The following is a 20,000-nucleotide window of genomic DNA, read 5'->3' as shown; positions in this document are numbered from 1 at the left end:
GCGGTGCAACCGGCGCTGGTGTGGTGCGGAGCGCGTCGCTTAGCTCATCGAACCTTGCGCACAACCGCTCATAGAGGCGACGAACACTGGGGCGCTACAACACGCTGTCCTCGTCCTCCAGAGTCAATATCGCCACCTCCACGGCGCTCCGCTAGTTTCCCGGGTTAATCGCCCGTCGGTAATCCTCCGCGAGGATCTTAAAATAAACTTGTAGTTCGCTAGGTAGCTCGGCGCAGGTAAACTCCATGCTCCCTCGGGCGAATAATACTCGCCGTTTAAAAAGAAGCGGGAAAAAACAGTCACTGACCTGACCGGAGGCTGAGTGCTGGCTGGGTCCAAGTGTGGCCAGATCGTTCTGTCAGGAACGCTCGGATGAGGACCCAAATGCACAGCGTACACAGGTTGACGGTGATTAAAAGGTGGTTTATTCCGGTTAGGCAGAGACGACATCAGGGACAGGCAAGATTCATACACAAGAGAGATACAATACCAGAATCATCGAGCGTCAGATCGTGGTCAGGCAGGCAAGGTCGGTAACAGGCGGGTACAACACCAGGGCAGACAGAACAGACAGGGATAAGGCAGGCTCAGAGTCAACAGTCCAGAAACAAGGTACGTAAAACACGGCCGGACAGGATCAAGGAAACTGGGAGCTATGACGGGTACACACAAACAACGATCTGGCAAAGGACTATGGGAACAGGTGGTGGCTAAATACACAGAGTGATTACGTAATTACTGACAGGTGTGGATACTGGGAACAGGTAAGTGACAGCTGACAGAGAACAGGAAGTTTAACAAAATAAAACAGGACATGGCGTGACAACAGGAAACAACTAGAACAAAAACCCAGATCATGACAGTCTCTGTCTCTACACTGTTCAACTCTTCTAGCAATCAGCATTCCTTTCACAGGAGGGAAGCTAGAAAATAGCCAATGAAACTTCTGAAGTACATACATCAAATAAGTATCAAGCATGTACTTACGTTTGGGGAAGCAGCAAGTGGATCACGTCTTGTACAAAAGGAGCGCTTCTTCAACCTCAAGCCCAGTAATAAATATACTCTCGTTTTCAAAGCCAACGGAGGTGAAATGGTGTCCACACACACGACGTACCCATTCCGCCAAATTTGAAACAATGGTTCTTTTGCAGGGTTCTGGGGTGCCTTTTCCGCTGCCCTCTGCTTCTTCCGGGTTGGGGGAGTTGGGCGGAGCTCGGGAGGAGCGGCGTTCCCTGCCTGGGGCCACATGAGCGGCAGCCCGGAGACCTACCCTCCCCACGATTGAGATCAAGCGAATGGTGTGGGTGCGAGAATGTATCTGCGAGTGCATGGGTTCACGTATGATTGACTAGTTTGTTGTGAGAGAGTTTAGATTTAGGGCCCGGTGTGGTGCCAGGGGATGTGGTTGGGCCGATGGGGTAGGCCCCGCTCCGCTCGTGTAGGGGTGGTGGACCGGGGGTGGGCCCCACTCTGGGCGCGGGGGCATCTCCTATACTCTTACTCGGTCCTCGGGCTCTACTCTTTTAGGCCAACCCTCCCATCGGGGGGAGTGTTTGCCCCTGGTTCTCATGGGGCGGACAGCGTTTACCCACGGTGGCCCACTCTGACCTCGAGTGCTGTCTCTGTGGCTGCTGCAGCTCTGCCTGGGGGGTTCTGTGTGGGCGGCTTGGGTCGCAACACCTGCCCTCCTGTTTAGTTATGAATGTGTTAGCCTAAGGTACAGCCCTGCTTATTTATTTTGCACCGATTGTTTACTTAACAGATTTGCTTGGTTTCAGCAGCTGGTTGCACCCCCCGCACACACACCTTAAAGCAGAAACTCAACCTGTCCACCAACACAGCAACATCACATATTTGGGATTAGCTAAATATAACATTAAATAAAGCATTAATCAAGAAGAGTATATGTATTTTATATATACCCCTCTTGGTAAAGCAAAGCTGTCCATCACAATATGGCATTCAGCGTAATATATGCTGCTTGTTAAACTGCTGGACAGAACAAAAAACAAAAAAAACAATGGTTCTTGAACCATCTTTTTCACATTTTTGAGAGTTGAATTGGATAAACTCTCAAAAATGTGAAAAAGGTAGGGGGTGTACTTCTAACACACCAGGAGTGTTTTAACGTGATCCAGGGAGTCAAATAAACATACTAGAATGTCCAAAAAGTGAATTTTGCATGTGCATGGACCTTTAAAAGAGCCAACGGACAATTTACTGGGATATACATATGTTTAGCCTTTTGCCGTTTTGATTGATACAGTTTATATAATTTTGGTTTGCCAGACAATAATTGATTTTGTTGATTGTATTATTTACAGATGGTTTGGTTATGAACAACCAATAGTTTACATTTTGTCAAACCCCTTGACATTACTGTAGCCCTGAAACTAAACTAGGCCCTAAGTCAACTCAATCAAAACGTAGAACAACATAAACTGAAATACTAGGTTGTGTCGTGTATTTTCTTTTCTTCAACCAGAGATTTTCGACAGAGATTTCACAAGAACTCAACTTTGAATTTTAAATCAATAGCATACAAATTTATTATACATGACAAATCAAAACAATCAGATAATGATTACAAAAGAGTAATAGCAAGAGAGGCAGAGACCGAATTCACCTGCTTGTTCCTCTGCAGAGAGAACTGAGAGGTCGGAAAAAGTCAGCTGTGTGCTACCAGCGGACCCTCTGCGAAGCGCTCTGAAAACCCCAGCCTGTGAAGGCCTGCTTTAACCACCACCTAAAATCTTTCCACATGTCCAAATAAGGACGTGTAGATGTTTTTCTCGGCTACTTGGAAAGTCCTGGCGCTGGGCCGTGTTATCTGTCCAGCTCCCGGATCCATCTGGCCCACCATCAACCTCCTAGTTCCTTTCCCAGGTCGGCGTGACATTTTGAATATTTCCTATATATTTCCTGTTCCTATATTATTATAGGAACAGCTCGGATAAACATTGTTAGGCAACAGATTCTGTGAACCCAGTTTAAGCAAACTCTTTAACCCCAGTCACTGAGGACACACATGAACCCATCTAGCCGTTGTATTTCTCCCATAAGCAATGATCAACTTTACTGCTAAAAGTAAATGTAAATGTCTGTTTCCTGGAGTCTATCCCAGATGCTCCCCAGACAACGACCCTGCCAAACTACAAGGGTTGCGGAACAGTCACTGCATCTTAACCTGACCGGAACAGATTGTTCACTACCTATATAATAATATATGATATGATACATAAATATACTACAAATAATATATGATATGATACACAAATAAATATACTACAGTTGCAACCTAACTAAAAGGAAACTACAGTAACTAGAAAAAACCTAATTAGGAAAAACCTAACTAGAAAAACCAGTGGAAAAGACAGACTCTAAGGATACAAAAGAAAGCTAGAGGAAACCTTATCTTTACCAAATCTGGGAAGGATTATTGTTTTTTTGGTTGTGTAAGTTGGTATGAACAATGTCTGTTTATTTTATTGTATGTGAAATGTGCTTTCTTCTTTATAAACAATAAGCTGGCTATTTTATCATATCCCTGGGTCTGTGGTTATTATTTTTTAACTAATTTCTTATTCAGAAGCCCTAACTGCTCCAGTAGTCGTACCTAGTCCCTTATACTGGTCCATGCATATATAATAGTTTAACTGTATACACCCTCAGTAGTATTACAAAAACGACCTTAGGTAGTATGTAAGATACCTGTGTTAGCTGCTAACTTTAGCATGCAACACATTTATGGCTTTATCGCTGACACTTAAATCAAATGAAAGGTAAAGATCTAAAGAATATAAATGTAAATCTAATCTCATGCAAAACCATGCTAGGTATCGCATTTAAGTGAGTTATGAGCTAAAAATGACAACTGCTAAGCTAATAGCTCGCTAACCCTTTTTATTGCACAGAGGCCATAAAATACATCAGGCGATTCTCACTGGCAGACAGGCCTGTCAATCTCGGGTTGGTATTTTCAGCTGGTTCTACTGATTCACTACAAAGCATCGGCTCTCAGAGCCGATTCTTCTGCTCATGACACATCACTAATTCACAGTAGTCAACTCATAACCTGATCTGACTGTTTGCATTAAAATTGTTATAACTTTGTCCTGCTTCACTACATCTAAACCATCTTTTTGCTGAGGTAATGTACACTAATTGTGCTACAGTAGCATTATTTGGAGATTAAAAGTTGCCGAGACCTCTTCCTATAGGTATATTAAAATAAATTAAAATTAGTAAATAATAAATTAAATTAGTAAAATTTTCTTCAGACAGAACTGAAGATTTTACTTCTTTATTATTCGAAAACTTCACATACACATATTTTTGCACCTCATATCCTAGCACACAAGTGTCCCCTACATTATGACATTTGCAGTCAAATAGACTGCAATTTAATACAATTCCATCCATCCATCCATTTTCCAAGCCGCTTATTCCCTAATGCGGGGTCACGGGGGTGCAGCCTAACCCAGCTGGCTATGGGCGAGAGGCAGGGTATTCAATTCAATTTTCAATTTAATTTTATTTATATAGCGCCAAATCACAACAAAGTTATTTCAAGGCACTTTACAAAGTAAGGTTTAAAACCTCACACAACTAAACCCAACAAATCCCACATACAGCAAGCATTTAATTTGACAGCAACAGTGGAGAGGAAAAACTCCCTCTCTAACGAGGAAGAAACCTCCAGCAGAACCAGACTGGATGTGGGCGGCCATCTGCCTCGACCGGTTGGGGTGAGAGGATAGAGAGATAGAAAAGCACAGCAACAGCAACAAGCAACAACAAGCAACAACAGAGCACAGGCAGGATGGTAGGACCAGGGACTGGATGCAGGCAGGATGGTTGGATCCGCAGCTGCCCATCACAGACACCAAACTTTGAGTCCAATGATACCTGTAGGTAAAGACAGAGAGGGAGAGAGAGAGTGGGGGAGAGAGAGACAGAGAGAGAGAGAAAGAGGGGCACAACTACTGGAGAGAAAGAGACAAGGTTAGTTAAACATGGGACAATGATGGGAGGTTATGGGACAGAGGAGGTAGAAGGAAACAGAGGAGCTCAGTGTATAAATTAAGTCCCCCAGCAGTCTATGTCTATTGCAGCTTAACTAAGAGATGGTTCCTGTGACTAACAATAATTGCCAGTGACCTGAACCATCTCTAACTATAAGCTTTATCAAAAAGGAAGGTTTTAAGCCTAATCTTAAAGGTGGAGAGTGTGTCAGCTTCTCGAACCTGAAGAGGGAGCTGGTTCCAGAGGAGAGGAGCTTGGTAGCTAAAAGCTCTGCCCCCTGTTCTACATTTAAACACTCTAGGAACCGCAAGTAGCCCAGCGCTCTGAGAACGAAGTGTTCTGCTGGGAGCATAAGGAACTATAAGGTCTTTAAGATAAGAAGGAGCTTTATCATTGAGTACTTTGTATGTGAGTAGGAGAATTTTAAATTCTATCCTACATTTTACAGGCAGCCAGTGCAGAGAAGCTAATGTAGGAGAAATGTGATCTCTCTTTCTAAGTCCTGTCAGAACTCTGGCTGCAGCATTTTGAATGAGCTGTAGGCTTTTTAAGGAGCTGTTAGGACATCCTATGAGTAAGGAGTTACAGTAGTCCAGCCTAGAGGTAACAAATGCATGGATCAGTTTCTCTGCATCGCTCTGAGAGAGGATGCTTCTGATTTTAACTATATTTCTAAGGTGGAAGTAGGCGGTTCTGGAGATTTGTTTAATGTATGATGTAAAAGAGAGATCCTGGTCAAACATGACACCAAGGTTCCTCACAGTAGAATCTGAAGCTAATGTTATGCCATCCAGGGTGGCTATCTGACTCAATAGTGTCTCTCTCAGATTTTTAGGCCCAACAATAAGAATCTCGGTTTTATCTGAGTTTAGTTGAAGGAAGTTTTGGGACATCCAGGATTTGATGTCTTTTAAACAACCCTGAATTTTGACTAGTTAATCTGTTTCATTTGGTTCCAAGGACATGTATAGCTGAGTATCATCTGCGTAAAAATGAAAATTAATAGAATGCTTTCTAATAATCTCACCTAGAGGAGACATGTATAAGCTAAACAGAATTGGACCCAGCACAGAACCCTGTGGAACTCCATAGCTAATCCTTGTGCGTGTGGAGAATTTATCATTAACATGAACAAACTGGAATCTGTTCAACAAATAGGATTTAAACCATCCCAGTGCTGTTCCATTAATCCCGATTCTATGTTCTAGTGTCTGTAATAGAATGTGATGATCAATTGTATCAAATGCAGCACTAAGATCTAACAGGACAAGGACAGAAACTAGACCATTGTCCGAAGCTAATAGAAGATCATTAGTGACTCTAACCAGAGCTGTTTCTGTGCTATGATGTTTTCTAAATCCTGACTGAAAATCTTCATACAGGTTATTCCCACTAAGGTGGTCAGATAATTGTTTAGCCACGATTTTTTCCAGAATCTTGGAAATAAAGGGTAAATTTGAAATGGGCCTATAGTTGGCTAGTTGTCCAGGGTCAAGGGTTGGTTTTTTCAATAGAGGTTTGACCACAGCCACCTTAAAAGCCTGTGGTACATAGCCTAGTTGTAAAGATTGGTTGATTTGATTTAATATGGATGAGCTGATTAAAGGTAGAACTTCTTTGAGTAATCTGGTTGGGATTGGATCTAAAAGACAAGTGGACGAATTGTAAGAGTTAATTATTGAGGTTAACTCCATATGAGTTATGGGGGAGAAGCTGTCTAGGTAAGACAGAGGATTTAATAAATTTAAAGTTGATGGATCTAGACAGTGCTTTCTGTCATTTGGAAGAAGTCGCTGCTGAATGTTTTTTCTAATGATGATAATTTTATTAGTAAAGTAGTTCATAAAGTCATTGCTGCTGAGATTTAAGGGGATAGTAGACTCAATACAGCTATGACTCTTAGTCAGCCTGGCTACAGTGCTGAAAAGAAACCTGGGGTTGTTTTTGTTTTCCTCAATTAGGGAGGAATAATATGTTTTTCTAGCAGCACAAAGTGCTTTTTTATATTTCATTAGACTGTCCTTCCATGCAATGCAGTTTACATTTATTTTGTTGGAACGCCACTGTCTTTCTAGTTGTCTAGTCCTTTGCTTTAGACTGTGGATGTCTGAGTTATACCACGGAGCTAACCTCCTCTGATTCACTGTCTTCTTCTTCAGAGGAGCCACTGTGTCTAACATTGTACGTAGAGAAGCTGCAGCATCATCTACAAGACAGTCAACCTGTTCATAAGGATTAAGGTGACTGTTCTCTGTGTATCTGCAAGACATTGAGGCAAAAGATGATGAAATCATCTGCTTGAATCTGGCAACAGATTTGTCAGATAAACATCTGCTATAGTAACATTTCTTTCTAGCTGTTATAGGGTCAGTTGTGCTAAATTCAAAAGTTAATAAGAAATGGTCAGATAACAGAGGGTTTTGGGGAAGAACTATTAAATTATCAATTTCAACTCCATATGTCAGGACAAGATCTAGGGTGTGGTTAAAACGATGAGTGGGTTCATTTACCTGCTGTGTAAAACCAATAGTGTCTATTAAGGAGTTAAAAGCAGTGCTGAGACAGTTGCTGTCAACATCTACATGAATGTTAAAGTCTCCCACTACAATGACTTTATCTGTGCTAAGAACTAAGTCAGATAAGAATTCAGAGAATTCAGTTAAGAACTCTGAATATGGAGCAGGAGGACGGTAAACAATACAAAACACAACTGGTTTCTGAGTTTTAGAGTCTGGGTGAGAAAGGCTCAGAGTGAGGCTCTCAAATGAGTTATAACTATGTTTAGGTTTAGGAGTAATTAATGAATCTGATTTATAAACTGCTGCTACTCCTCCACCTCTACCTGTACTTCTTGGAACATGATAGTTGATGTGACTCATTGGAGTCGAATCATTTAAAGTAACATATTCATCCTGCTGCAGCCAGGTTTCAGTGAGACAGAACAGATCTATGTGATGGTCACTTATCAAGTCATTTATTAAAAAGGATTTAGATGAGAGAGATCTGATATTTAATAAACCACACTTTATTAGCTTACTATTACTTTGTTCCGTAAGAGGAACTGTTTTGATGTTTATTAAATTCTGGTAAGTCACTCCTCTTTGATTTGTTTGTGACTTGTATAGTTTAGGTGGTCGAGAAGCAGACACAGTCTCTATGCGATAACTAAGACTAAGAGTGGGTCGCGGCTGTAGAGAACATGCAGAGAGGCGTGTAAGACTGCGACTCTGCGTCCTGGGCTCCACTCTGAGTTGTCACGGAGTGGGGGGACTAAGCAACATGGCCATGTTACTAGAGAGCAGAGAGGCTCCGTTCAACGTGGGATGGACGCCGTCTCTTCTAATCAGCCCAGGTTTTCCCCAAAAAGTGCTCCAATTAGCCACAAAGCCCACATCGTTTGCAGGACACCACCTAGACAACCAGCGGTGGAGCGATGACAGCCGGCTATACATGTCATCGCTGGTCACATTGGGGAGGGGTCCAGAGAAAACTACGGAGTCCGACATTGTTTTGGCGAACGAACACACCGATGTTAGTTTTAGTGACTTCCGATTGGCGTAACCGGGCGTCATTAGCTCCTGCGTGTATTACGATCTTAGCGTACTTACGTTTATCCTTAGACAGGAGCTTAAGATAAGACTCAATGTCGCCCGCTCTGGCCCCAGGCAAACACCTAACTATGACCGCTGGATTCTCTAACTTCACGTTTCGGACTATGGAGTCACCAATGATCAGAGTGGGTTTCTCAGCGGGTGTGTCGCTGAGTGGGGAAAATCTGTTTGAAACGTGAAGCGGTTGGTGGTGCACCGTGGGCGCCTGCCTAAAGCTACGTTTCTTACGAGCCGTGACCCAGTCGTTGCCCAGCTGCCTGGGACCTGCCGGGGGACTGGTAGCAGCTAAGCTAGGAGGCTCCGCACCGGCTAAAGGGACCTGGCTAGCTGGCCTGTTTTCTAAAGTGCGAAGCCGAGACTCTAAGTCTAACAACCTCGCCTCCAACCCTGCAACTAGCGTACACCTATTACAGATACCATTACCATCACTAAAGGAGGCGGAGGATAAGCTAAACATAAGACACACCGAGCACCGAACAGAGCGAGAGGGAGAGGAAAAGGGGGAAGCCATAGCAGGAAAGTAAGCTAGGAGCTACGCTAGCGGAGAAAACACTTAGATAACAGTGTAAATTAGCAGGACGTTTAATGAAAGGAAAATATGCTTGAGTGTTACAAGCTTGTTTTGCAACTTTTAGCAGTCGCTATCGGATATAAAACGATAATATTTAGAAAAGAGCGGAGAGTAACGCTGTACACACACAGCGGCAGCAAACCTCAGTAACCGGAAGTGACGCGATACGCTTACCGTCAGTCAGCCGATTCTGTCCACCCTGGACGGGTCACCAGTCCATCGTAGGGCAATTTATTACAATTAAATAAGGATATTTAGACATTAAAGAGAGACAAATATGTAACATTGTAGATCTTTTTTATTGTTACAGTAAACCCAAAAACATTAATGACTTAACTTTTTACACAGCAAACTGTAATTATGAGTCTAAGCACAATACTTATTGGTGGCAGCGCAGCTGATCCATCTAGAACTTCAAATTTAGTGTCTGAAATGGAAGCTGGAAGTGATAAAGAAGCACTCACTATTTACACATTTAAAAAATCTTACTGGCCAAAATAGGAGGTTTTCATACATGCAGGCAAATGTGATGGTAAAACATTTTACACTGTAGTCCTGCTAATAGCTCCTCTGGGCTCACTACAGCAAGCACAGCAACATTCACTGCAGTAATGCTGGAGCTGATGGAGAAGTCCAGTGATCGTCTTCGTAGTCATCTGCACTTCATCACTTTGATTAGAAGCCTGTTGTGTTATCACAGTATTGTCTTGATTTGTCGTTGCATTAACCTGGATTGTTGGATGAGCTTTGTTGCTTGTGGTCAGTTGCCACATTTCTTCTTTGAGGTGGAGTTTCGCAAGCTGGTGGAGCATGTGAACTTTAAATTGCCAAAGCTGTGTGAATGTCTCCGGAATTGATTTGTGCTCTCTGTCCCAGTCACCTTTGGGTGTTCCATGTAGTCCTTCTTTCTTCTTTACATTTTCTTTCTTTAACTGTGTTCTCTGAACAATCTGGCTGCTAACCTCCAGTCTTTTCCCCAGATTAATTTTCATTTTATGACCTATGTGTTTCATCAGATTAATGTCTTTTTGTTCCATATTAGTGGCCTTCCACATCTTTCGCAGGAACTCTGTTTTTGACATGTTTTCACCACTAAAGTTGTTTTGCTCTATTACTGTTTTAGAAATAGCAGTAGGTTGCTCTGTCCACTGATCTTTGGCTACAATTGTTTTAGGGTATTTAAATTCCCTGTCATGATCAACTTGGTCAAATCTACACTGAGCTTCAAACATGTTAGTCTGGATCATGACATCTGACTTCTCATGCACTTGCAGTGATTTGGTTGCAGTCATATCAGTTTTGTCAAATGCAGGTTTCTTCTCTTTTTTGAGCAGCTCATTATGATCCAAAATTTTATTTTTGTGTTTATCAAATTCAACACACTTCAGTTCCAAAACCGTATTTAAATCCAGTATGTCTCCAACGTTATGATTTACTGTGTTTATAATTTTAAAAACATTTTTATGTGTACTTAGATTCAGATCTTTGACTTTTGCTCTCAGAGTAACCATAGTGTTCACAGCACTGATAATGCAATTCTCTCTGATTTTGAGCTTTATTAGTTCAGACTCCACCCTCCTGTTTTCCTTCTTAAGTTTTTCCCCCCATCCTTCAACAGCAGATTTAATATCATTGAGTTGTTTTTCTTCATGGTGCATATTTGATAAAACTTTACTACTGGTTAGTTGTAAACTATGCATTTTATGTTGCATGTCATCACAAAATCTACCATTAAGGTTTTGAAATTGTGTCTGAAATAACTCTACAGAATTTTGTGTATTGGTAATTTCACTCTTGTTGGGATCTAATTTTTGTCCTTCCATTGTGTCTTTCTGGTTCCAAAGCATTTCTCTCTCTGTGTCAGGGACAGTCTGCATATGACTTATTTGGTGACTTTTTACCTTCATGGTCTCCTTTGCGGCCCGGACCTCTTCTATCTCATTGTTGAGATCTTGCCTTAAAAGTCCCAGTTCTTGTCTTTGGCTCTGCAAGTCATACCGGCTTGACTGTAGTTCTTTGATTTGTCTCTTGATGTCCTCTTCCATCAGTTGTTGTTCTTTTTGCTTTATGACAATTGTGTTCTTAGCTTTCTCAAGTAGGTCTCTGGTTTTGTGAAGCTGAAGGGACAGATTTTTTGCTTTGTCTTTGTTAACCTCAACACACAGGATGTCAGCATGTGTTCTTGTCTTTTCTAGTCGACTTGCTGTGATTTGCAGACTGTCCTTTTCATCTCTTAACCTTTGCTTCAACACTTGCATTTGCTGCTGGATGTCGGACATTTTCTGCGTCAAGTAATCTTTTACTTGATTCATGCCATTTTTATCTCTTTCCACATTCCCTTTGTCTTTCTTCAGCTCGTCTTTTAGGGTTTCATACTCTTGTTGTTTCTGCATCAAGTCCTCTTTCATTTGATTCATGCCATTTTTCTCTCTTTCCAGACTGTCTCTGTCTTTTTTCAGCTCGTCTTTTAGGGTTTCATACTCTTGTTGTTTCTGCATCAAGTTCCTTTTTTCTAGATGGATGCTATTTTTCTCCCTTTCCAGATTGTCTCTGTCTTTCTTCAGCTCGTCTTTTAGGGTTTCACACTCTTGTTGTTTCTGCAACAAGTTTTCTTTTTCTTGATTCATGCCATTTTTCTCTCTTTCCAGATTGTCTCTGTCTTTCTTCAGCCAGTTTTTCAGAGTTTCCCTTTCTTGCTTTTCCAATACAAGCTGGTGCATCAGTTGATCTCTTATTTCTTCTTGTTGCCTGGCAAAGTCTGTTATCAGGCATATGTATCCTTCCTTTGCCTTTTGCAGTATTTCAGAGTAGAAAAGCATATGTGTTTTCAGGGAATCTAGAGAGATATGCTCTTGTTCCAAATGACTGACCATCTTCACTACATTTCCATTGTCGCTTTGGAGCCTGCTAAGTTTATCTGCAATGGCACCAGTCATCCTCTCACTCACATACTTAATTTTTTCACTCAGAACCCGTAGATGCTTTTCGCATTCCATAATTTGATCAGCTCTCCTATGTAGATTCAATATTTGTTCTTCCATTGTATCTTTCTGGTTCCAAAGCATTTCTCTCTCTGTGTCAAGGACAGTCTGCATGTGACTTATTTGATCACTTTTCACCTTCATGGTCTCCTTTGCAGCCCGGACCTCTTCTATCTCATTGTTGAGATCTTGCCTTAAAAGTCCCAGTTCTTGTCTTTGGCTCTGCAAGTCATACCGGCTTGACTGTAGTTCTTTGATTTGTCTCTTGATGTCCTCTTCCATCAGTTGTTGTTCTTTTTGCTTTATGACAATTGTGTTATTTGCTCTCTCAAGTAGGTCTCTGGTTGTGTGAAGCTGAAGGGACAGATGTTTTGCTTTATCTTTGTTAACTTCAACAAACAGGATGTCAGCATGTGTTCTTGTCTTTTCTAGTCGACTTGCTGTGATTCGCAGACTATCCTTTTCATCTCTTAACTTTTGCTCCAACACTTGCATTTGCTGCTGGATGTCGGACATTTTCTGCTTCAAGTAATCTTTTACTTGATTCATGCCATTTTTATCTCTTTCCACATTCCCTTTGTCTTTCTTCAGCTCGTCTTTCAGGATTTCATATTCTTGTTGTTTCTGCATCAAGCCCTCTTTCATTTGATTCATGCCATTTCTCTCTCTTTCCAGACTGTCTCTGTCTTTTTTCAGCTCGTCTTTTAGGGTTTCATACTCTTGTTGTTTCTGCATCAAGTTCCTTCTTTCTAGATGGATGCTATTTTTCTCCCTTTCCAGATTGTCTTTGTCTTTCTTCAGCTCGTCTTTTAGGGTTTCACACTCTTGTTGTTTCTGCAACAAGTTTTCTTTTTCTTGATTCATGCCATTTTTCTCTCTTTCCAGATTGTCTCTGTCTTTCTTCAGCCAGTTTTTCAGAGTTTCCCTTTCTTGCTTTTCCAATACAAGCTGGTGCATCAGTTGATCTCTTATTTCTTCTTGTTGCCTGGCAAAGTCTGTTATCAGGCATATGTATCCTTCCTTTGCCTTCTGCAGTATTTCAGAGTAGAAAAGCATATGTGTTTTCAGGGAATCTAGAGAGATATGCTCTTTTTCCAAATGACTGACCATCTTCACTACATTTCCATTGTCGTTTTGGAGCCTGCTAAGTTTATCTGCAATGGCACCAGTCATCCTCTCACTCACATGCTTAATTTTTTCACTCAGAACACGTAGATGCTTTTTGCATTCCATAATTTGATCAGCTCTCCTATGTAGATTCAATATTTGTTCTTCTATTGTATCTTTCTGGTTCCAAAGTATTTCTCTCTTTGTGTCAAGGACAGTCTGCATGTGACTTATTTGATCACTTTTCACCTTCATGGTCTCCTTTGCAGCCCGGACCTCTTCTATCTCATTGTTGAGATCTTGCCTTAAAAGTCCCAGTTCTTGCCTTTGGCTCTGCAAGTCATACCGGCTTGACTGCAGTTCTTTGATTTGTCTCTTGATGTCCTCTTCCATCAGTTGTTGTTCTTTTTGCTTTATGACAATTGTGTTCTTTGCTCTCTCAAGTAGGTCTCTGGTTGTGTGAAGCTGAAGGGACAGATGTTTTGCTTTATCTTTGTTAACCTCAACAAACAGGATGTCAGCATGTGTTCTTGTCTTTTCTAGTCGACTTGCTGTGATTCGCAGACTATCCTTTTCATCTCTTAACTTTTGCTCCAACACTTGCATTTGCTGCTGGATGTCGGACATTTTCTGCTTCAAGTAATCTTTTACTTGATTCATGCCATTTTTATCTCTTTCCACATTCCCTTTGTCTTTCTTCAGCTCGTCTTTCAGGATTTCATATTCTTGTTGTTTCTGCATCAAGCCCTCTTTCATTTGATTCATGCCATTTCTCTCTCTTTCCAGACTTTCTCTGTCTTTTTTCAGCTCGTCTTTTAGGGTTTCATACTCTTGTTGTTTCTGCATCAAGTTCCTTTTTTCTAGATGGATGCTATTTTTTTCCCTTTCCAGATTGTCTCTGTCTTTCTTCAGCTCGTCTTTTAGGGTTTCACACTCTTGTTGTTTCTGCAACAAGTTTTCTTTTTCTTGATTCATGCCATTTTTCTCTCTTTCCAGATTGTCTCTGTCTTTCTTCAGCCAGTTTTTCAGAGTTTCCCTTTCTTGCTTTTCCAATACAAGCTGGTGCATCAGTTGATCTCTTATTTCTTCTTGTTGCCTGGCAAAGTCTGTTATCAGGCATATGTATCCTTCCTTTGCCTTCTGCAGTATTTCAGAGTAGAAAAGCATATGTGTTTTCAGGGAATCTAGAGAGATATGCTCTTGTTCCAAATGACTGACCATCTTCACTACATTTCCATTGTCGCTTTGGAGCCTGCTAAGTTTATCTGCAATGGCACCAGTCATCCTCTCACTCACATGCTTAATTTTTTCACTCAGAACCTGTAGATGCTTTTCGCATTCCATAATTTGATCAGCTCTCCTATGTAGATTCAATATTTGTTCTTCCATTGTATCTTTCTGGTTCCAAAGCATTTCTCTCTCTGTGTCAAGGACAGTCTGCATGTGACTTATTTGATCACTTTTCACCTTCATGGTCTCCTTTGCAGCCCGGACCTCTTCTATCTCATTGTTGAGATCTTGCCTTAAAAGTCCCAGTTCTTGTCTTTGGCTCTGCAAGTCATACCGGCTTGACTGCAGTTCTTTGATTTGTCTCTTGATGTCCTCTTCCATCAGTTGTTGTTCTTTTTGCTTTATGACAATTGTGTTCTTTGCTCTCTCAAGTAGGTCTCTGGTTGTGTGAAGCTGAAGGGACAGATGTTTTGCTTTATCTTTGTTAACCTCAACAAACAGGATGTCAGCATGTGTTCTTGTCTTTTCTAGTCGACTTGCTGTGATTCGCAGACTATCCTTTTCATCTCTTAACTTTTGCTCCAACACTTGCATTTGCTGCTGGATGTCGGACATTTTCTGCTTCAAGTAATCTTTTACTTGATTCATGCCATTTTTATCTCTTTCCACATTCCCTTTGTCTTTCTTCAGCTCGTCTTTTAGGGTTTCATACTCTTGTTGTTTCTGCATCAAGTTCCTTTTTCTAGATGGATGCTATTTTTCTCCCTTTCCAGATTGTCTCTGTCTTTCTTCAGCTCGTCTTTTAGGGTTTCACACTCTTGTTGTTTCTGCAACAAGTTTTCTTTTTCTTGATTCATGCCATTTTTCTCTCTTTCCAGATTGTCTCTGTCTTTCTTCAGCCAGTTTTTCAGAGTTTCCCTTTCTTGCTTTTCCAATACAAGCTGGTGCATCAGTTGATCTCTTATTTCTTCTTGTTGCCTGGCAAAGTCTGTTATCAGGCATATGTATCCTTCCTTTGCCTTTTGCAGTATTTCAGAGTAGAAAAGCATATGTGTTTTCAGGGAATCTAGAGAGATATGCTCTTGTTCCAAATGACTGACCATCTTCACTACATTTCCATTGTCGCTTTGGAGCCTGCTAAGTTTATCTGCAATGGCACCAGTCATCCTCTCACTCACATACTTAATTTTTTCACTCAGAACCCGTAGATGCTTTTCGCATTCCATAATTTGATCAGCTCTCCTATGTAGATTCAATATTTGTTCTTCCATTGTATCTTTCTGGTTCCAAAGCATTTCTCTCTCTGTGTCAAGGACAGTCTGCATGTGACTTATTTGATCACTTTTCACCTTCATGGTCTCCTTTGCAGCCCGGACCTCTTCTATCTCATTGTTGAGATCTTGCCTTAAAAGTCCCAGTTCTTGTCTTTGGCTCTGCAAGTCATACCGGCTTGACTGTAGTTCTTTGATTTGTCTCTTGATGTCCTCTTCCATCAGTTGTTGTTCTTTTTGCTTTATGACAATTGTGTTATTTGCTCTCTCAAGTAGGTCTCTGGTTGTGTGAAGCTGAAGGGACAGATGTTTTGCTTTATCTTTGTTAACCTTCAACAAACAGGATGTCAGCATGTGTTCTTGTCTTTTCTAGTCGACTTGCTGTGATTCGCAGACTATCCTTTTCATCTCTTAACTTTTGCTCCAACACTTGCATTTGCTGCTGGATGTCGGACATTTTCTGCTTCAAGTAATCTTTTACTTGATTCATGCCATTTTTATCTCTTTCCACATTCCCTTTGTCTTTCTTCAGCTCGTCTTTCAGGATTTCATATTCTTGTTGTTTCTGCATCAAGCCCTCTTTCATTTGATTCATGCCATTTCTCTCTCTTTCCAGACTGTCTCTGTCTTTTTTCAGCTCGTCTTTTAGGGTTTCATACTCTTGTTGTTTCTGCATCAAGTTCCTTCTTTCTAGATGGATGCTATTTTTCTCCCTTTCCAGATTGTCTTTGTCTTTCTTCAGCTCGTCTTTTAGGGTTTCACACTCTTGTTGTTTCTGCAACAAGTTTTCTTTTTCTTGATTCATGCCATTTTTCTCTCTTTCCAGATTGTCTCTGTCTTTCTTCAGCCAGTTTTTCAGAGTTTCCCTTTCTTGCTTTTCCAATACAAGCTGGTGCATCAGTTGATCTCTTATTTCTTCTTGTTGCCTGGCAAAGTCTGTTATCAGGCATATGTATCCTTCCTTTGCCTTCTGCAGTATTTCAGAGTAGAAAAGCATATGTGTTTTCAGGGAATCTAGAGAGATATGCTCTTGTTCCAAATGACTGACCATCTTCACTACATTTCCATTGTCGCTTTGGAGCCTGCTAAGTTTATCTGCAATGGCACCAGTCATCCTCTCACTCACATGCTTAATTTTTTCACTCAGAACCTGTAGATGCTTTTCGCATTCCATAATTTGATCAGCTCTCCTATGTAGATTCAATATTTGTTCTTCCATTGTATCTTTCTGGTTCCAAAGCATTTCTCTCTCTGTGTCAAGGACAGTCTGCATGTGACTTATTTGATCACTTTTCACCTTCATGGTCTCCTTTGCAGCCCGGACCTCTTCTATCTCATTGTTGAGATCTTGCCTTAAAAGTCCCAGTTCTTGTCTTTGGCTCTGCAAGTCATACCGGCTTGACTGCAGTTCTTTGATTTGTCTCTTGATGTCCTCTTCCATCAGTTGTTGTTCTTTTTGCTTTATGACAATTGTGTTCTTTGCTCTCTCAAGTAGGTCTCTGGTTGTGTGAAGCTGAAGGGACAGATGTTTTGCTTTATCTTTGTTAACCTCAACAAACAGGATGTCAGCATGTGTTCTTGTCTTTTCTAGTCGACTTGCTGTGATTCGCAGACTATCCTTTTCATCTCTTAACTTTTGCTCCAACACTTGCATTTGCTGCTGGATGTCGGACATTTTCTGCTTCAAGTAATCTTTTACTTGATTCATGCCATTTTTATCTCTTTCCACATTCCCTTTGTCTTTCTTCAGCTCGTCTTTTAGGGTTTCATACTCTTGTTGTTTCTGCATCAAGTTCCTTTTTTCTAGATGGATGCTATTTTTCTCCCTTTCCAGATTGTCTCTGTCTTTCTTCAGCTCGTCTTTTAGGGTTTCACACTCTTGTTGTTTCTGCAACAAGTTTTCTTTTTCTTGATTCATGCCATTTTTCTCTCTTTCCAGATTGTCTCTGTCTTTCTTCAGCCAGTTTTTCAGAGTTTCCCTTTCTTGCTTTTCCAATACAAGCTGGTGCATCAGTTGATCTCTTATTTCTTCTTGTTGCCTGGCAAAGTCTGTTATCAGGCATATGTATCCTTCCTTTGCCTTTTGCAGTATTTCAGAGTAGAAAAGCATATGTGTTTTCAGGGAATCTAGAGAGATATGCTCTTGTTCCAAATGACTGACCATCTTCACTACATTTCCATTGTCGCTTTGGAGCCTGCTAAGTTTATCTGCAATGGCACCAGTCATCCTCTCACTCACATACTTAATTTTTTCACTCAGAACCCGTAGATGCTTTTCGCATTCCATAATTTGATCAGCTCTCCTATGTAGATTCAATATTTGTTCTTCCATTGTATCTTTCTGGTTCCAAAGCATTTCTCTCTCTGTGTCAAGGACAGTCTGCATGTGACTTATTTGATCACTTTTCACCTTCATGGTCTCCTTTGCAGCCCGGACCTCTTCTATCTCATTGTTGAGATCTTGCCTTAAAAGTCCCAGTTCTTGTCTTTGGCTCTGCAAGTCATACCGGCTTGACTGTAGTTCTTTGATTTGTCTCTTGATGTCCTCTTCCATCAGTTGTTGTTCTTTTTGCTTTATGACAATTGTGTTATTTGCTCTCTCAAGTAGGTCTCTGGTTGTGTGAAGCTGAAGGGACAGATGTTTTGCTTTATCTTTGTTAACTTCAACAAACAGGATGTCAGCATGTGTTCTTGTCTTTTCTAGTCGACTTGCTGTGATTCGCAGACTATCCTTTTCATCTCTTAACTTTTGCTCCAACACTTGCATTTGCTGCTGGATGTCGGACATTTTCTGCTTCAAGTAATCTTTTACTTGATTCATGCCATTTTTATCTCTTTCCACATTCCCTTTGTCTTTCTTCAGCTCGTCTTTCAGGATTTCATATTCTTGTTGTTTCTGCATCAAGCCCTCTTTCATTTGATTCATGCCATTTCTCTCTCTTTCCAGACTGTCTCTGTCTTTTTTCAGCTCGTCTTTTAGGGTTTCATACTCTTGTTGTTTCTGCATCAAGTTCCTTCTTTCTAGATGGATGCTATTTTTCTCCCTTTCCAGATTGTCTTTGTCTTTCTTCAGCTCGTCTTTTAGGGTTTCACACTCTTGTTGTTTCTGCAACAAGTTTTCTTTTTCTTGATTCATGCCATTTTTCTCTCTTTCCAGATTGTCTCTGTCTTTCTTCAGCCAGTTTTTCAGAGTTTCCCTTTCTTGCTTTTCCAATACAAGCTGGTGCATCAGTTGATCTCTTATTTCTTCTTGTTGCCTGGCAAAGTCTGTTATCAGGCATATGTATCCTTCCTTTGCCTTCTGCAGTATTTCAGAGTAGAAAAGCATATGTGTTTTCAGGGAATCTAGAGAGATATGCTCTTTTTCCAAATGACTGACCATCTTCACTACATTTCCATTGTCGTTTTGGAGCCTGCTAAGTTTATCTGCAATGGCACCAGTCATCCTCTCACTCACATGCTTAATTTTTTCACTCAGAACACGTAGATGCTTTTCGCATTCCATAATTTGATCAGCTCTCCTATGTAGATTCAATATTTGTTCTTCTATTGTATCTTTCTGGTTCCAAAGTATTTCTCTCTTGTGTCAAGGACAGTCTGCATGTGACTTATTTGATCACTTTTCACCTTCATGGTCTCCTTTGCAGCCCGGACCTCTTCTATCTCATTGTTGAGATCTTGCCTTAAAAGTCCCAGTTCTTGCCTTTGGCTCTGCAAGTCATACCGGCTTGACTGCAGTTCTTTGATTTGTCTCTTGATGTCCTCTTCCATCAGTTGTTGTTCTTTTTGCTTTATGACAATTGTGTTCTTTGCTCTCTCAAGTAGGTCTCTGGTTGTGTGAAGCTGAAGGGACAGATGTTTTGCTTTATCTTTGTTAACCTCAACAAACAGGATGTCAGCATGTGTTCTTGTCTTTTCTAGTCGACTTGCTGTGATTCGCAGACTATCCTTTTCATCTCTTAACTTTTGCTCCAACACTTGCATTTGCTGCTGGATGTCGGACATTTTCTGCTTCAAGTAATCTTTTACTTGATTCATGCCATTTTTATCTCTTTCCACATTCCCTTTGTCTTTCTTCAGCTCGTCTTTCAGGATTTCATATTCTTGTTGTTTCTGCATCAAGCCCTCTTTCATTTGATTCATGCCATTTCTCTCTCTTTCCAGACTTTCTCTGTCTTTTTTCAGCTCGTCTTTTAGGGTT

General features: G+C 40.9%; 1 protein-coding gene across 3 annotated transcripts in view; it reads right to left on the bottom strand.

Annotated features, from left to right (window-relative positions):
* LOC114869280 (vasodilator-stimulated phosphoprotein-like) overlaps positions 1-4,842 on the bottom strand; it is a 46,835-nt gene extending 41,993 nt beyond the window's left edge. For all 3 annotated transcript variants that reach the window (XM_029173365.3, XM_055514368.1, XM_055514369.1), the window contains exon 1: positions 308-4,842. The gene's annotated coding sequence lies outside the window, so the exon portion shown is untranslated. The remainder of the gene's footprint in view (positions 1-307) is intronic.
* Between the last annotated feature and the right edge of the window lie 15,158 nt (positions 4,843-20,000).

This window comes from Betta splendens, chromosome 14 (assembly GCF_900634795.4).
Source record: "Betta splendens chromosome 14, fBetSpl5.4, whole genome shotgun sequence".
Lineage (NCBI taxonomy): Eukaryota > Metazoa > Chordata > Actinopteri > Anabantiformes > Osphronemidae > Betta > Betta splendens.
The sequence above is the reverse complement of the archived record's forward strand: the minus strand, read 5'-3'. Positions and strand labels throughout refer to the sequence as shown.